The sequence below is a fragment of the Schistocerca gregaria genome, chromosome 10, assembly GCF_023897955.1.
Source record: "Schistocerca gregaria isolate iqSchGreg1 chromosome 10, iqSchGreg1.2, whole genome shotgun sequence".
NCBI lineage: Eukaryota > Metazoa > Arthropoda > Insecta > Orthoptera > Acrididae > Schistocerca > Schistocerca gregaria.
The window spans coordinates 22845804-22859547 of record NC_064929.1 but is presented as its reverse complement, the minus strand read 5'-3'; the positions used below and the strand labels follow the sequence as shown (position 1 = coordinate 22859547).

Here is a 13744-nt window from a genome sequence, read left to right as displayed (position 1 = left end):
TCCGTTAGGGTGTCTTTCAGGTTTCGTGCATTCTGTATCGAATCGTAGTTGCCAAAATGAAAGTGGCACGTATAACGTCGAAAATAGAATTCGGACACCGCTCTGAGTAAGACCAACGTGTTGTCCACCCTCTAGACTTCAATGAGGTTAAGCCGCGATACCTAAGACAGATCTGCACTCGATGACACCTCGATAACAGCCGGTCCCCACACTTACATCTTGCTCTCCTTACGTCAGTATACATCATATCAGTCTGTGACGCTGGCTTTGCAACATCTTGCGAGCCTTTAGGTTCGCCGCGACCAACACTTACCATGCACTGACCACAAAAAATGGAGGCGCCGCGGCTTGAACCCTGGACCTTTCACATGCCAAGCGAACGCTCTACCAACTGAGCTACGCCCCATGCACGAGCAAACTGCGCTATTCCCCATTGTTTGCGACTCAGATGCGCACGGACACGATGGTTGGTTGGTTTGTAGCGGTGAAGGGAGCAGAGTACAAAGGCGCGGACCCGTTCATATACACAAAAGTTCCAAGTAGTTTCGATGCTCTGGTATTACAAATGCAAATTCCGTCTGTTTTTAACGTCTTAAATTGAAAGAGCCGTCACAAATTGCTCCGTTTTCACTCATTGTAGACAATTATACAGCACCTGAGGTAACAAACACATCTCGAGAACCATTGTGCACTACATTATTTATGCCAACTCAGTGCCTCGCTCTTTACTACTGTGTACCAATCTTGTCGTCCAACTGCAAAACACTGGGCCACAACAAGTTTCCGCGTCTCCATTGCACTGCGCATACTACGAAACGCTCCCCAAACTTGGCACTCACCCTCGCAGCCGACTTTTCCGACTTTCCACGACGCTCACGCTAGTGACAGCATTATTTATAGTTCGACGTCGCGCCAAAGCGAATGAGTACATTTCGCCTACGGCTTAGGCCGCCCTCCTAGTGTGGCTGCTCGGTGTCTGCAGGCAGCGAGGGTCTGCAAGCTTCCTGTGTTCGCACCTATGTCACCTGTGCTTGCTTGTCAGAGACAGACTATCGCAAAATATACAACTCACTCCATGAATTGATTGCTACGGCATCTGTTATCAGCAGTCACAACTAGCAACACCAGTAGCAGCTGACTGCACGCAAAGAATAGGAATGTGCAGTGGGATTTACGTGAACTCGGCGCAAGGCAGATGTTTCCGACATAGGCTTGAGAATCTTACGGGAACACTTGTACTGTTTCTAAATTAAGTGTAGGCGTGGGAGGAGGGTGCTTCCTGCGCACAAATAACAGCACGCTTGTCAATTGTGGATGCTAATCATTCGCTTGTATCTTCCTAGACACATCTGCTGGTCGTGAATTATTCCACTTGCATATCAAGGTGCGCATGTAGGTGTGTTAAAAATTCTGGAGGCACTGGGAATTGATCCCAGTACCTCTCGCATACTAAGCGAGCGCTCTACCATCTGAGCTACGCCCGCCCCCCCGAAGACTAATGGTGCTACATACAGCCATATAGACGACACAGACCCTTGCACTCCCATTATTCAGCAGACAAACACTACTCTCTATGTATCCGTTAGGGTGTCTTTCAGGTTTCGTGCATTCTGTATCGAATCGTAGTTGCCAAAATGAAAGTGGCACGTATAACGTCGAAAATAGAATTCGGACACCGCTCTGAGTAAGACCAACGTGTTGTCCACCCTCCAGACTTCAATGAGGTTAAGCCGCGATACCTAAGACAGATCTGCACTCGATGACACCTCGATAACAGCCGGTCCCCACACTTACATCTTGCTCTCCTTACGTCAGTATACATCATATCAGCCTGTGACGCTGGCTTTGCAACATCTTGCGAGCCTTTAGGTTCGCCGCGACCAACACTTACCATGCACTGACCACAAAAAATGGAGGCGCCGCGGCTTGAACCCTGGACCTTTCACATGCCAAGCGAACGCTCTACCAACTGAGCTACGCCCCATGTACGAGCAAACTGCGCTATTCCCCATTCTTTGCGACTCAGATGCGCACGGACACGATGGTTGGTTGGTTTGTAGCGGTGAAGGGAGCAGAGTACAAAGGCGCGGACCCGTTCATATACACAAAAGTTCCAAGTAGTTTCGATGCTCTGGTATTACAAATGCAAATCCCGTCTGTTTTTAACGTCTTAAATTGAAAGAGCCGTCACAAATTGCTCCGTTTTCACTCATTGTAGACAATTATACAGCACCTGAGGTAACAAACACATCTCGAGAACCATTGTGCACTACATTATTTATGCCAACTCAGTGCCTCGCTCTTTACTACTGTGTACCAATCTTGTCGTCCAACTGCAAAACACTGGGCCACAACAAGTTTCCGCGTCTCCATTGCACTGCGCATACTACGAAACGCTCCCCAAACTTGGCACTCACCCTCGCAGCCGACTTTTCCGACTTTCCACGACGCTTACGCAACGCTCACGCTAGTGACAGCATTATTTATAGTTCGACGTCGCGCCAAAGCGAATGAGTACATTTCGCCTACGGCTTAGGCCGCCCTCCTAGTGTGGCTGCTCGGTGTCTGCAGGCAGCGAGGGTCTGCAAGCTTCCTGTGTTCGCACCTATGTCACCTGTGCTTGCTTGTCAGAGACAGACTATCGCAAAATATACAACTCACTCCATGAATTGATTGCTACGGCATCTGTTATCAGCAGTCACAACTAGCAACACCAGTAGCAGCTGACTGCACGCAAAGAATAGGAATGTGCAGTGGGATTTACGTGAACTCGGCGCAAGGCAGATGTTTCCGACATAGGCTTGAGAATCTTACGGGAACACTTGTACTGTTTCTAAATTAAGTGTAGGCGTGGGAGGAGGGTGCTTCCTGCGCACAAATAACAGCACGCTTGTCAATTGTGGATGCTAATCATTCGCTTGTATCTTCCTAGACACATCTGCTGGTCGTGAATTATTCCACTTGCATATCAAGGTGCGCATGTAGGTGTGTTAAAAATTCTGGAGGCACTGGGAATTGATCCCAGTACCTCTCGCATACTAAGCGAGCGCTCTACCATCTGAGCTACGCCCGCCCCCCCGAAGACTAATGGTGCTACATACAGCCATATAGACGACATAGACCCTTGCACTCCCATTATTCAGCAGACAAACACTACTCTCTATGTATCCGTTAGGGTGTCTTTCAGGTTTCGTGCATTCTGTATCGAATCGTAGTTGCCAAAATGAAAGTGGCACGTATAACGACGAAAATAGAATTCGGACACCGCTCTGAGTAAGACCAACGTGTTGTCCACCCTCCAGACTTCAATGAGGTTAAGCCGCGATACCTAAGACAGATCTGCACTCGATGACACCTCGATAACAGCCGGTCCCCACACTTACATCTTGCTCTCCTTACGTCAGTATACATCATATCAGCCTGTGACGCTGGCTTTGCAACATCTTGCGAGCCTTTAGGTTCGCCGCGACCAACACTTACCATGCACTGACCACAAAAAATGGAGGCGCCGCGGCTTGAACCCTGGACCTTTCACATGCCAAGCGAACGCTCTACCTACTGAGCTACGCCCCATGCACGAGCAGACTGCGCTATTCCCCATTCTTTGCGACTCAGATGCGCACGGACACGATGGTTGGTTGGTTTGTAGCGGTGAAGGGAGCAGAGTACAAAGGCGCGGACCCGTTCATAAACACAAAAGTTCCAAGTAGTTTCGATGCTCTGGTATTACAAATGCAAATTCCGTCTGTTTTTAACGTCTTAAATTGAAAGAGCCGTCACAAATTGCTCCGTTTTCACTCATTGTAGACAATTATACAGCACCTGAGGTAACAAACACATCTCGAGAACCATTGTGCACTACATTATTTATGCCAACTCAGTGCCTCGCTCTTTACTACTGTGTACCAATCTTGTCGTCCAACTGCAAAACACTGGGCCACAACAAGTTTCCGCGTCTCCATTGCACTGCGCATACTACGAAACGCTCCCCAAACTTGGCACTCACCCTCGCAGCCGACTTTTCCGACTTTCCACGACGCTCACGCTAGTGACAGCATTATTTATAGTTCGACGTCGCGCCAAAGCGAATGAGTACATTTCGCCTACGGCTTAGGCCGCCCTCCTAGTGTGGCTGCTCGGTGTCTGCAGGCAGCGAGGGTCTGCAAGCTTCCTGTGTTCGCACCTATGTCACCTGTGCTTGCTTGTCAGAGACAGACTATCGCAAAATATACAACTCACTCCATGAATTGATTGCTACGGCATCTGTTATCAGCAGTCACAACTAGCAACACCAGTAGCAGCTGACTGCACGCAAAGAATAGGAATGTGCAGTGGGATTTACGTGAACTCGGCGAAAGGCAGATCTTTCCGACATAGGCTTGAGAATCTTACGGGAACACTTGTACTGTTTCTAAATTAAGTGTAGGCGTGGGAGGAGGGTGCTTCCTGCGCACAAATAACAGCATGCTTGTCAATTGTGGATGCTAATCATTCGCTTGTATCTTCCTAGACACATCTGCTGGTCGTGAATTATTCCATTTGCATATCAAGGTGCGCATGTAGGTGTGTTAAAAATTCTGGAGGCACTGGGTATTGATCCCAGTACCTCTCGCATACTAAGCGAGCGCTCTACCATCTGAGCTACGCCCGCCCCCCCGAAGACTAATGGTGCTACATACAGCCATATAGACGACACAGACCCTTGCACTCCCATTATTCAGCAGACAAACACTACTCTCTATGTATCCGTTAGGGTGTCTTTCAGGTTTCGTGCATTCTGTATCGAATCGTAGTTGCCAAAATGAAAGTGGCACGTATAACGTCGAAAATAGAATTCGGACACCGCTCTGAGTAAGACCAACGTGTTGTCCACCCTCTAGACTTCAATGAGGTTAAGCCGCGATACCTAAGACAGATCTGCACTCGATGACACCTCGATAACAGCCGGTCCCCACACTTACATCTTGCTCTCCTTACGTCAGTATACATCATATCAGCCTGTGACGCTGGCTTTGCAACATCTTGCGAGCCTTTAGGTTCGCCGCGACCAACACTTACCATGCACTGACCACAAAAAATGGAGGCGCCGCGGCTTGAACCCTGGACCTTTCACATGCCAAGCGAACGCTCTACCAACTGAGCTACGCCCCATGCACGAGCAAACTGCGCTATTCCCCATTCTTTGCGACTCAGATGCGCACGGACACGATGGTTGGTTGGTTTGTAGCGGTGAAGGGAGCAGAGTACAAAGGCGCGGACCCGTTCATATACACAAAAGTTCCAAGTAGTTTCGATGCTCTGGTATTACAAATGCAAATTCCGTCTGTTTTTAACGTCTTAAATTGAAAGAGCCGTCACAAATTGCTCCGTTTTCACTCATTGTAGACAATTATACAGCACCTGAGGTAACAAACACATCTCGAGAACCATTGTGCACTACATTATTTATGCCAACTCAGTGCCTCGCTCTTTACTACTGTGTACCAATCTTGTCGTCCAACTGCAAAACACTGGGCCACAACAAGTTTCCGCGTCTCCATTGCACTGCGCATACTACGAAACGCTCCCCAAACTTGGCACTCACCCTCGCAGCCGACTTTTCCGACTTTCCACGACGCTCACGCTAGTGACAGCATTATTTATAGTTCGACGTCGCGCCAAAGCGAATGAGTACATTTCGCCTACGGCTTAGGCCGCCCTCCTAGTGTGGCTGCTCGGTGTCTGCAGGCAGCGAGGGTCTGCAAGCTTCCTGTGTTCGCACCTATGTCACCTGTGCTTGCTTGTCAGAGACAGACTATCGCAAAATATACAACTCACTCCATGAATTGATTGCTACGGCATCTGTTATCAGCAGTCACAACTAGCAACACCAGTAGCAGCTGACTGCACGCAAAGAATAGGAATGTGCAGTGGGATTTACGTGAACTCGGCGAAAGGCAGATCTTTCCGACATAGGCTTGAGAATCTTACGGGAACACTTGTACTGTTTCTAAATTAAGTGTAGGCGTGGGAGGAGGGTGCTTCCTGCGCACAAATAACAGCATGCTTGTCAATTGTGGATGCTAATCATTCGCTTGTATCTTCCTAGACACATCTGCTGGTCGTAAATTATTCCATTTGCATATCAAGGTGCGCATGTAGGTGTCTTAAAAATTCTGGAGGCACTGGGTATTGATCCCAGTACCTCTCGCATACTAAGCGAGCGCTCTACCATCTGAGCTACGCCCGCCCCCCCCGAAGACTAATGGTGCTACATACAGCCATATAGACGACACAGACCCTTGCACTCCCATTATTCAGCAGACAAACACTACTCTCTATGTATCCGTTAGGGTGTCTTTCAGGTTTCGTGCATTCTGTATCGAATCGTAGTTGCCAAAATGAAAGTGGCACGTATAACGTCGAAAATAGAATTCGGACACCGCTCTGAGTAAGACCAACGTGTTGTCCACCCTCTAGACTTCAATGAGGTTAAGCCGCGATACCTAAGACAGATCTGCACTCGATGACACCTCGATAACAGCCGGTCCCCACACTTACATCTTGCTCTCCTTACGTCAGTATACATCATATCAGCCTGTGACGCTGGCTTTGCAACATCTTGCGAGCCTTTAGGTTCGCCGCGACCAACACTTACCATGCACTGACCACAAAAAATGGAGGCGCCGCGGCTTGAACCCTGGACCTTTCACATGCCAAGCGAACGCTCTACCAACTGAGCTACGCCCCATGCACGAGCAAACTGCGCTATTCCCCATTGTTTGCGACTCAGATGCGCACGGACACGATGGTTGGTTGGTTTGTAGCGGTGAAGGGAGCAGAGTACAAAGGCGCGGACCCGTTCATATACACAAAAGTTCCAAGTAGTTTCGATGCTCTGGTATTACAAATGCAAATTCCGTCTGTTTTTAACGTCTTAAATTGAAAGAGCCGTCACAAATTGCTCCGTTTTCACTCATTGTAGACAATTATACAGCACCTGAGGTAACAAACACATCTCGAGAACCATTGTGCACTACATTATTTATGCCAACTCAGTGCCTCGCTCTTTACTACTGTGTACCAATCTTGTCGTCCAACTGCAAAACACTGGGCCACAACAAGTTTCCGCGTCTCCATTGCACTGCGCATACTACGAAACGCTCCCCAAACTTGGCACTCACCCTCGCAGCCGACTTTTCCGACTTTCCACGACGCTCACGCTAGTGACTGCATTATTTATAGTTCGACGTCGCGCCAAAGCGAATGAGTACATTTCGCCTACGGCTTAGGCCGCCCTCCTAGTGTGGCTGCTCGGTGTCTGCAGGCAGCGAGGGTCTGCAAGCTTCCTGTGTTCGCACCTATGTCACCTGTGCTTGCTTGTCAGAGACAGACTATCGCAAAACACACAACTCACTCCATGAATTGATTGCTACGGCATCTGTTATCAGCAGTCACAACTAGCAACACCAGTAGCAGCTGACTGCACGCAAAGAATAGGAATGTGCAGTGGGATTTACGTGAACTCGGCGCAAGGCAGATCTTTCCGACATAGGCTTGAGAATCTTACGGGAACACTTGTACTGTTTCTAAATTAAGTGTAGGCGTGGGAGGAGGGTGCTTCCTGCGCACAAATAACAGCACGCTTGTCAATTGTGGATGCTAATCATTCGCTTGTATCTTCCTAGACACATCTGCTGGTCGTGAATTATTCCACTTGCATATCAAGGTGCGCATGTAGGTGTGTTAAAAATTCTGGAGGCACTGGGTATTGATCCCAGTACCTCTCGCATACTAAGCGAGCGCTCTACCATCTGAGCTACGCCCGACCCCCGGAGACTAATGGTGCTACATACAGCCATATAGACGACACAGACCCTTGCACTCCCATTATTCAGCAGACAAACACTACTCTCTATGTATCCGTTAGGGTGTCTTTCAGGTTTCGTGCATTCTGTATCGAATCGTAGTTGGCCACAATGAAAGTGGCACGTATAACGTCGAAAATAGAATTCGGACACCGCTCTGAGTAAGACCAACGTGTTGTCCACCCTCTAGACTTCAATGAGGTTAAGCCGCGATACCTAAGACAGATCTGCACTCGATGACACCTCGATAACAGCCGGTCCCCACACTTACATCTTGCTCTCCTTACGTCAGTATACATCATATCAGTCTGTGACGCTGGCTTTGCAACATCTTGCGTGCCTTTAGGTACGCCGCGACCAACACTTACCATGCACTGACCACAAAAAATGGAGGCGCCGCGGCTTGAACCCTGGACCTTTCACATGCCAAGCGAACGCTCTACCAACTGAGCTACGCCCCATGCACGAGCAAACTGCGCTATTCCCCATTGTTTGCGTCTCAGATGTGCACGGACACGATGGTTGGTTGGTTTGTAGCGGTGAAGGGAGCAGAGTACAAAGGCGCGGACCCGTTCATATACACAAAAGTTCCAAGTAGTTTCGATGCTCTGGTATTACAAATGCAAATTCCGTCTGTTTTTAACGTCTTAAATTGAAAGAGCCGTCACAAATTGCTCCGTTTTCACTCATTGTAGACAATTATACAGCACCTGAGGTAACAAACACATCTCGAGAACCATTGTGCACTACATTATTTATGCCAACTCAGTGCCTCGCTCTTTACTACTGTGTACCAATCTTGTCGTCCAACTGCAAAACACTGGGCCACAACAAGTTTCCGCGTCTCCATTGCACTGCGCATACTACGAAACGCTCCCCAAACTTGGCACTCACCCTCGCAGCCGACTTTTCCGACTTTCCACGACGCTCACGCTAGTGACAGCATTATTTATAGTTCGACGTCGCGCCAAAGCGAATGAGTACATTTCGCCTACGGCTTAGGCCGCCCTCCTAGTGTAGCTGCTCGGTGTCTGCAGGCAGCGAGGGTCTGCAAGCTTCCTGTGTTCGCACCTATGTCACCTGTGCTTGCTTGTCAGAGACAGACTATCGCAAAATATACAACTCACTCCATGAATTGATTGCTACGGCATCTGTTATCAGCAGTCACAACTAGCAACACCAGTAGCAGCTGACTGCACGCAAAGAATAGGAATGTGCAGTGGGATTTACGTGAACTCGGCGAAAGGCAGATCTTTCCGACATAGGCTTGAGAATCTTACGGGAACACTTGTACTGTTTCTAAATTAAGTGTAGGCGTGGGAGGAGGGTGCTTCCTGCGCACAAATAACAGCACGCTTGTCAATTGTGGATGCTAATCATTCGCTTGTATCTTCCTAGACACATCTGCTGGTCGTGAATTATTCCATTTGCATATCAAGGTGCGCATGTAGGTGTGTTAAAAATTCTGGAGGCACTGGGTATTGATCCCAGTACCTCTCGCATACTAAGCGAGCGCTCTACCATCTGAGCTACGCCCGCCCCCCCGAAGACTAGTGGTGCTACATACAGCCATATAGACGACACAGACCCTTGCACTCCCATTATTCAGCAGACAAACACTACTCTCTATGTATCCGTTAGGGTGTCTTTCAGGTTTCGTGCATTCTGTATCGAATCGTAGTTGCCAAAATGAAACTGGCACGTATAACGTCGAAAATAGAATTCGGACACCGCTCTGAGTAAGACCAACGTGTTGTCCACCCTCTAGACTTCAATGAGGTTAAGCCGCGATACCTAAGACAGATCTGCACTCGATGACACCTCGATAACAGCCGGTCCCCACACTTACATCTTGCTCTCCTTACGTCAGTATACATCATATCAGTCTGTGACGCTGGCTTTGCAACATCTTGCGTGCCTTTAGGTTCGCCGCGACCAACACTTACCATGCACTGACCACAAAAAATGGAGGCGCTGCGGCTTGAACCCTGGACCTTTCACATGCCAAGCGAACGCTCTACCAACTGAGCTACGCCCCATGCACGAGCAAACTGCGCTATTCCCCTTTGTTTGCGACTCAGATGCGCACGGACACGATGGTTGGTTGGTTTGTAGCGGTGAAGGGAGCAGAGTACAAAGGCGCGGACCCGTTCATATACACAAAAGTTCCAAGTAGTTTCGATGCTCTGGTATTACAAATGCAAATTCCGTCTGTTTTTAACGTCTTAAATTGAAAGAGCCGTCACAAATTGCTCCGTTTTCACTCATTGTAGACAATTATACAGCACCTGAGGTAACAAACACATCTCGAGAACCATTGTGCACTACATTATTTATGCCAACTCAGTGCCTCGCTCTTTACTACTGTGTACCAATCTTGTCGTCCAACTGCAAAACACTGGGCCACAACAAGTTTCCGCGTCTCCATTGCACTGCGCATACTACGAAACGCTCCCCAAACTTGGCACTCACCCTCGCAGCCGACTTTTCCGACTTTCCACGACGCTCACGCTAGTGACAGCATTATTTATAGTTCGACGTCGCGCCAAAGCGAATGAGTACATTTCGCCTACGGCTTAGGCCGCCCTCCTAGTGTGGCTGCTCGGTGTCTGCAGGCAGCGAGGGTCTGCAAGCTTCCTGTGTTCGCACCTATGTCACCTGTGCTTGCTTGTCAGAGACAGACTATCGCAAAACATACAACTCACTCCATGAATTGATTGCTACGGCATCTGTTATCAGCAGTCACAACTAGCAACACCAGTAGCAGCTGACTGCACGCAAAGAATAGGAATGTGCAGTGGGATTTACGTGAACTCGGCGCAAGGCAGATCTTTCCGACATAGGCTTGAGAATCTTACGGGAACACTTGTACTGTTTCTAAATTAAGTGTAGGCGTGGGTGGAGGGTGCTTCCTGCGCACAAATAACAGCACGCTTGTCAATTGTGGATGCTAATCATTCGCTTGTATCTTCCTAGACACATCTGCTGGTCGTGAATTATTCCACTTGCATATCAAGGTGCGCATGTAGGTGTGTTAAAAATTCTGGAGGGACTGGGTATTGATCCCAGTACCTCTCGCATACTAAGCGAGCGCTCTACCATCTGAGCTACGCCCGCCCCCCCGAAGACTAATGGTGCTACATACAGCCATATAGACGACACAGACCCTTGCACTCCCATTATTCAGCAGACAAACACTACTCTCTATGTATCCGTTAGGGTGTCTTTCAGGTTTCGTGCATTCTGTATCGAATCGTAGTTGGCCACAATGAAAGTGGCACGTATAACGTCGAAAATAGAATTCGGACACCGCTCTGAGTAAGACCAACGTGTTGTCCACCCTCTAGACTTCAATGAGGTTAAGCCGCGATACCTAAGACAGATCTGCACTCGATGACACCTCGATAACAGCCGGTCCCCACACTTACATCTTGCTCTCCTTACGTCAGTATACATCATATCAGTCTGTGACGCTGGCTTTGCAACATCTTGCGTGCCTTTAGGTTCGCCGCGACCAACACTTACCATGCACTGACCACAAAAAGTGGAGGCGCCGCGGCTTGAACCCTGGACCTTTCACATGCCAAGCGAACGCTCTACCAACTGAGCTACGCCCCATGCACGAGCAAACTGCGCTATTCCCCATTCTTTGCGACTCAGATGCGCACGGACACGATGGTTGGTTGGTTTGTAGCGGTGAAGGGAGCAGAGTACAAAGGCGCGGACCCGTTCATATACACAAAAGTTCCAAGTAGTTTCGATGCTCTGGTATTACAAATGCAAATTCCGTCTGTTTTTAACGTCTTAAATTGAAAGAGCCGTCACAAATTGCTCCGTTTTCACTCATTGTAGACAATTATACAGCACCTGAGGTAACAAACACATCTCGAGAACCATTGTGCACTACATTATTTATGCCAACTCAGTGCCTCGCTCTTTACTACTGTGTACCAATCTTGTCGTCCAACTGCAAAACACTGGGCCACAACAAGTTTCCGCGTCTCCATTGCACTGCGCATACTACGAAACGCTCCCCAAACTTGGCACTCACCCTCGCAGCCGACTTTTCCGACTTTCCACGACGCTCACGCTAGTGACAGCATTATTTATAGTTCGACGTCGCGCCAAAGCGAATGAGTACATTTCGCCTACGGCTTAGGCCGCCCTCCTAGTGTGGCTGCTCGGTGTCTGCAGGCAGCGAGGGTCTGCAAGCTTCCTGTGTTCGCACCTATGTCACCTGTGCTTGCTTGTCAGAGACAGACTATCGCAAAACATACAACTCACTCCATGAATTGATTGCTACGGCATCTGTTATCAGCAGTCACAACTAGCAACACCAGTAGCAGCTGACTGCACGCAAAGAATAGGAATGTGCAGTGGGATTTACGTGAACTCGGCGCAAGGCAGATCTTTCCGACATAGGCTTGAGAATCTTACGGGAACACTTGTACTGTTTCTAAATTAAGTGTAGGCCTGGGAGGAGGGTGCTTCCTGCGCACAAATAACAGCACGCTTGTCAATTGTGGATGCTAATCATTCGCTTGTATCTTCCTAGACACATCTGCTGGTCGTGAATTATTCCACTTGCATATCAAGGTGCGCATGTAGGTGTGTTAAAAATTCTGGAGGGACTGGGTATTGATCCCAGTACCTCTCGCATACTAAGCGAGCGCTCTACCATCTGAGCTACGCCCGCCCCCCCGAAGACTAATGGTGCTACATACAGCCATATAGACGACACAGACCCTTGCACTCCCATTATTCAGCAGACAAACACTACTCTCTATGTATCCGTTAGGGTGTCTTTCAGGTTTCGTGCATTCTGTATCGAATCGTAGTTGGCCACAATGAAAGTGGCACGTATAACGTCGAAAATAGAATTCGGACACCGCTCTGAGTAAGACCAACGTGTTGTCCACCCTCTAGACTTCAATGAGGTTAAGCCGCGATTCCTAAGACAGATCTGCACTCGATGACACCTCGATAACAGCCGGTCCCCACACTTACATCTTGCTCTCCTTACGTCAGTATACATCATATCAGTCTGTGACGCTGGCTTTGCAACATCTTGCGTGCCTTTAGGTTCGCCGCGACCAACACTTACCATGCACTGACCACAAAAAGTGGAGGCGCCGCGGCTTGAACCCTGGACCTTTCACATGCCAAGCGAACGCTCTACCAACTGAGCTACGCCCCATGCACGAGCAAACTGCGCTATACCCCATTCTTTGCGACTCAGATGCGCACGGACACGATGGTTGGTTGGTTTGTAGCGGTGAAGGGAGCAGAGTACAAAGGCGCGGACCCGTTCATATACACAAAAGTTCCAAGTAGTTTCGATGCTCTGGTATTACAAATGCAAATTCCATCTGTTTTTAACGACTTAAATTGAAAGAGCCGTCACAAATTGCTCCGTTTTCACTCCTTGTCGACAATTATACAGCACCTGAGGTAACAAACACATCTCGAGCCCCATTGTGCACTACATTATTTATGCCAACTCAGTGCCTCGCTCTTTACTACTGTGTACCAATCTTGTCGTCCAACTGCAACACACTGGGCCACAACAAGTTTCCGCGTCTCCATTGCACTGCGCATACTACGAAACGCTCCCCAAACTTGGCACTCACCCTCGCAGCCGACTTTTCCGACTTTCCACGACGCTCACGCTAGTGACAGCATTATTTATAGTTCGACGTCGCGCCAAAGCGAATGAGTACATTTCGCCTACGGCTTAGGCCGCCCTCCTAGTGTGGCTGCTCGGTGTCTGCAGGCAGCGAGGGTCTGCAAGCTTCCTATGTTCGCACCTATGTCACCTGTGCTTGCTTGTCAGAGACAGACTATCGCAAAACATACAACTCACTCCATGAATTGATTGCTACGGCATCTGTTATCAG

General features: G+C 48.8%; 2 non-coding genes across 2 annotated transcripts; both read right to left on the bottom strand.

Annotated features, from left to right (window-relative positions):
- Positions 1 to 1411: 1411 nt before the first annotated feature.
- Trnat-agu (transfer RNA threonine (anticodon AGU)) lies at positions 1412 to 1485 on the bottom strand. Its single transcript has one exon. It is a non-coding gene; the product is annotated as a tRNA-Thr (tRNA).
- A 1515-nt stretch (positions 1486 to 3000) lies between these two features.
- On the bottom strand, positions 3001 to 3074 carry Trnat-agu (transfer RNA threonine (anticodon AGU)). The gene has a single exon. It is a non-coding gene; the product is annotated as a tRNA-Thr (tRNA).
- Between the last annotated feature and the right edge of the window lie 10670 nt (positions 3075 to 13744).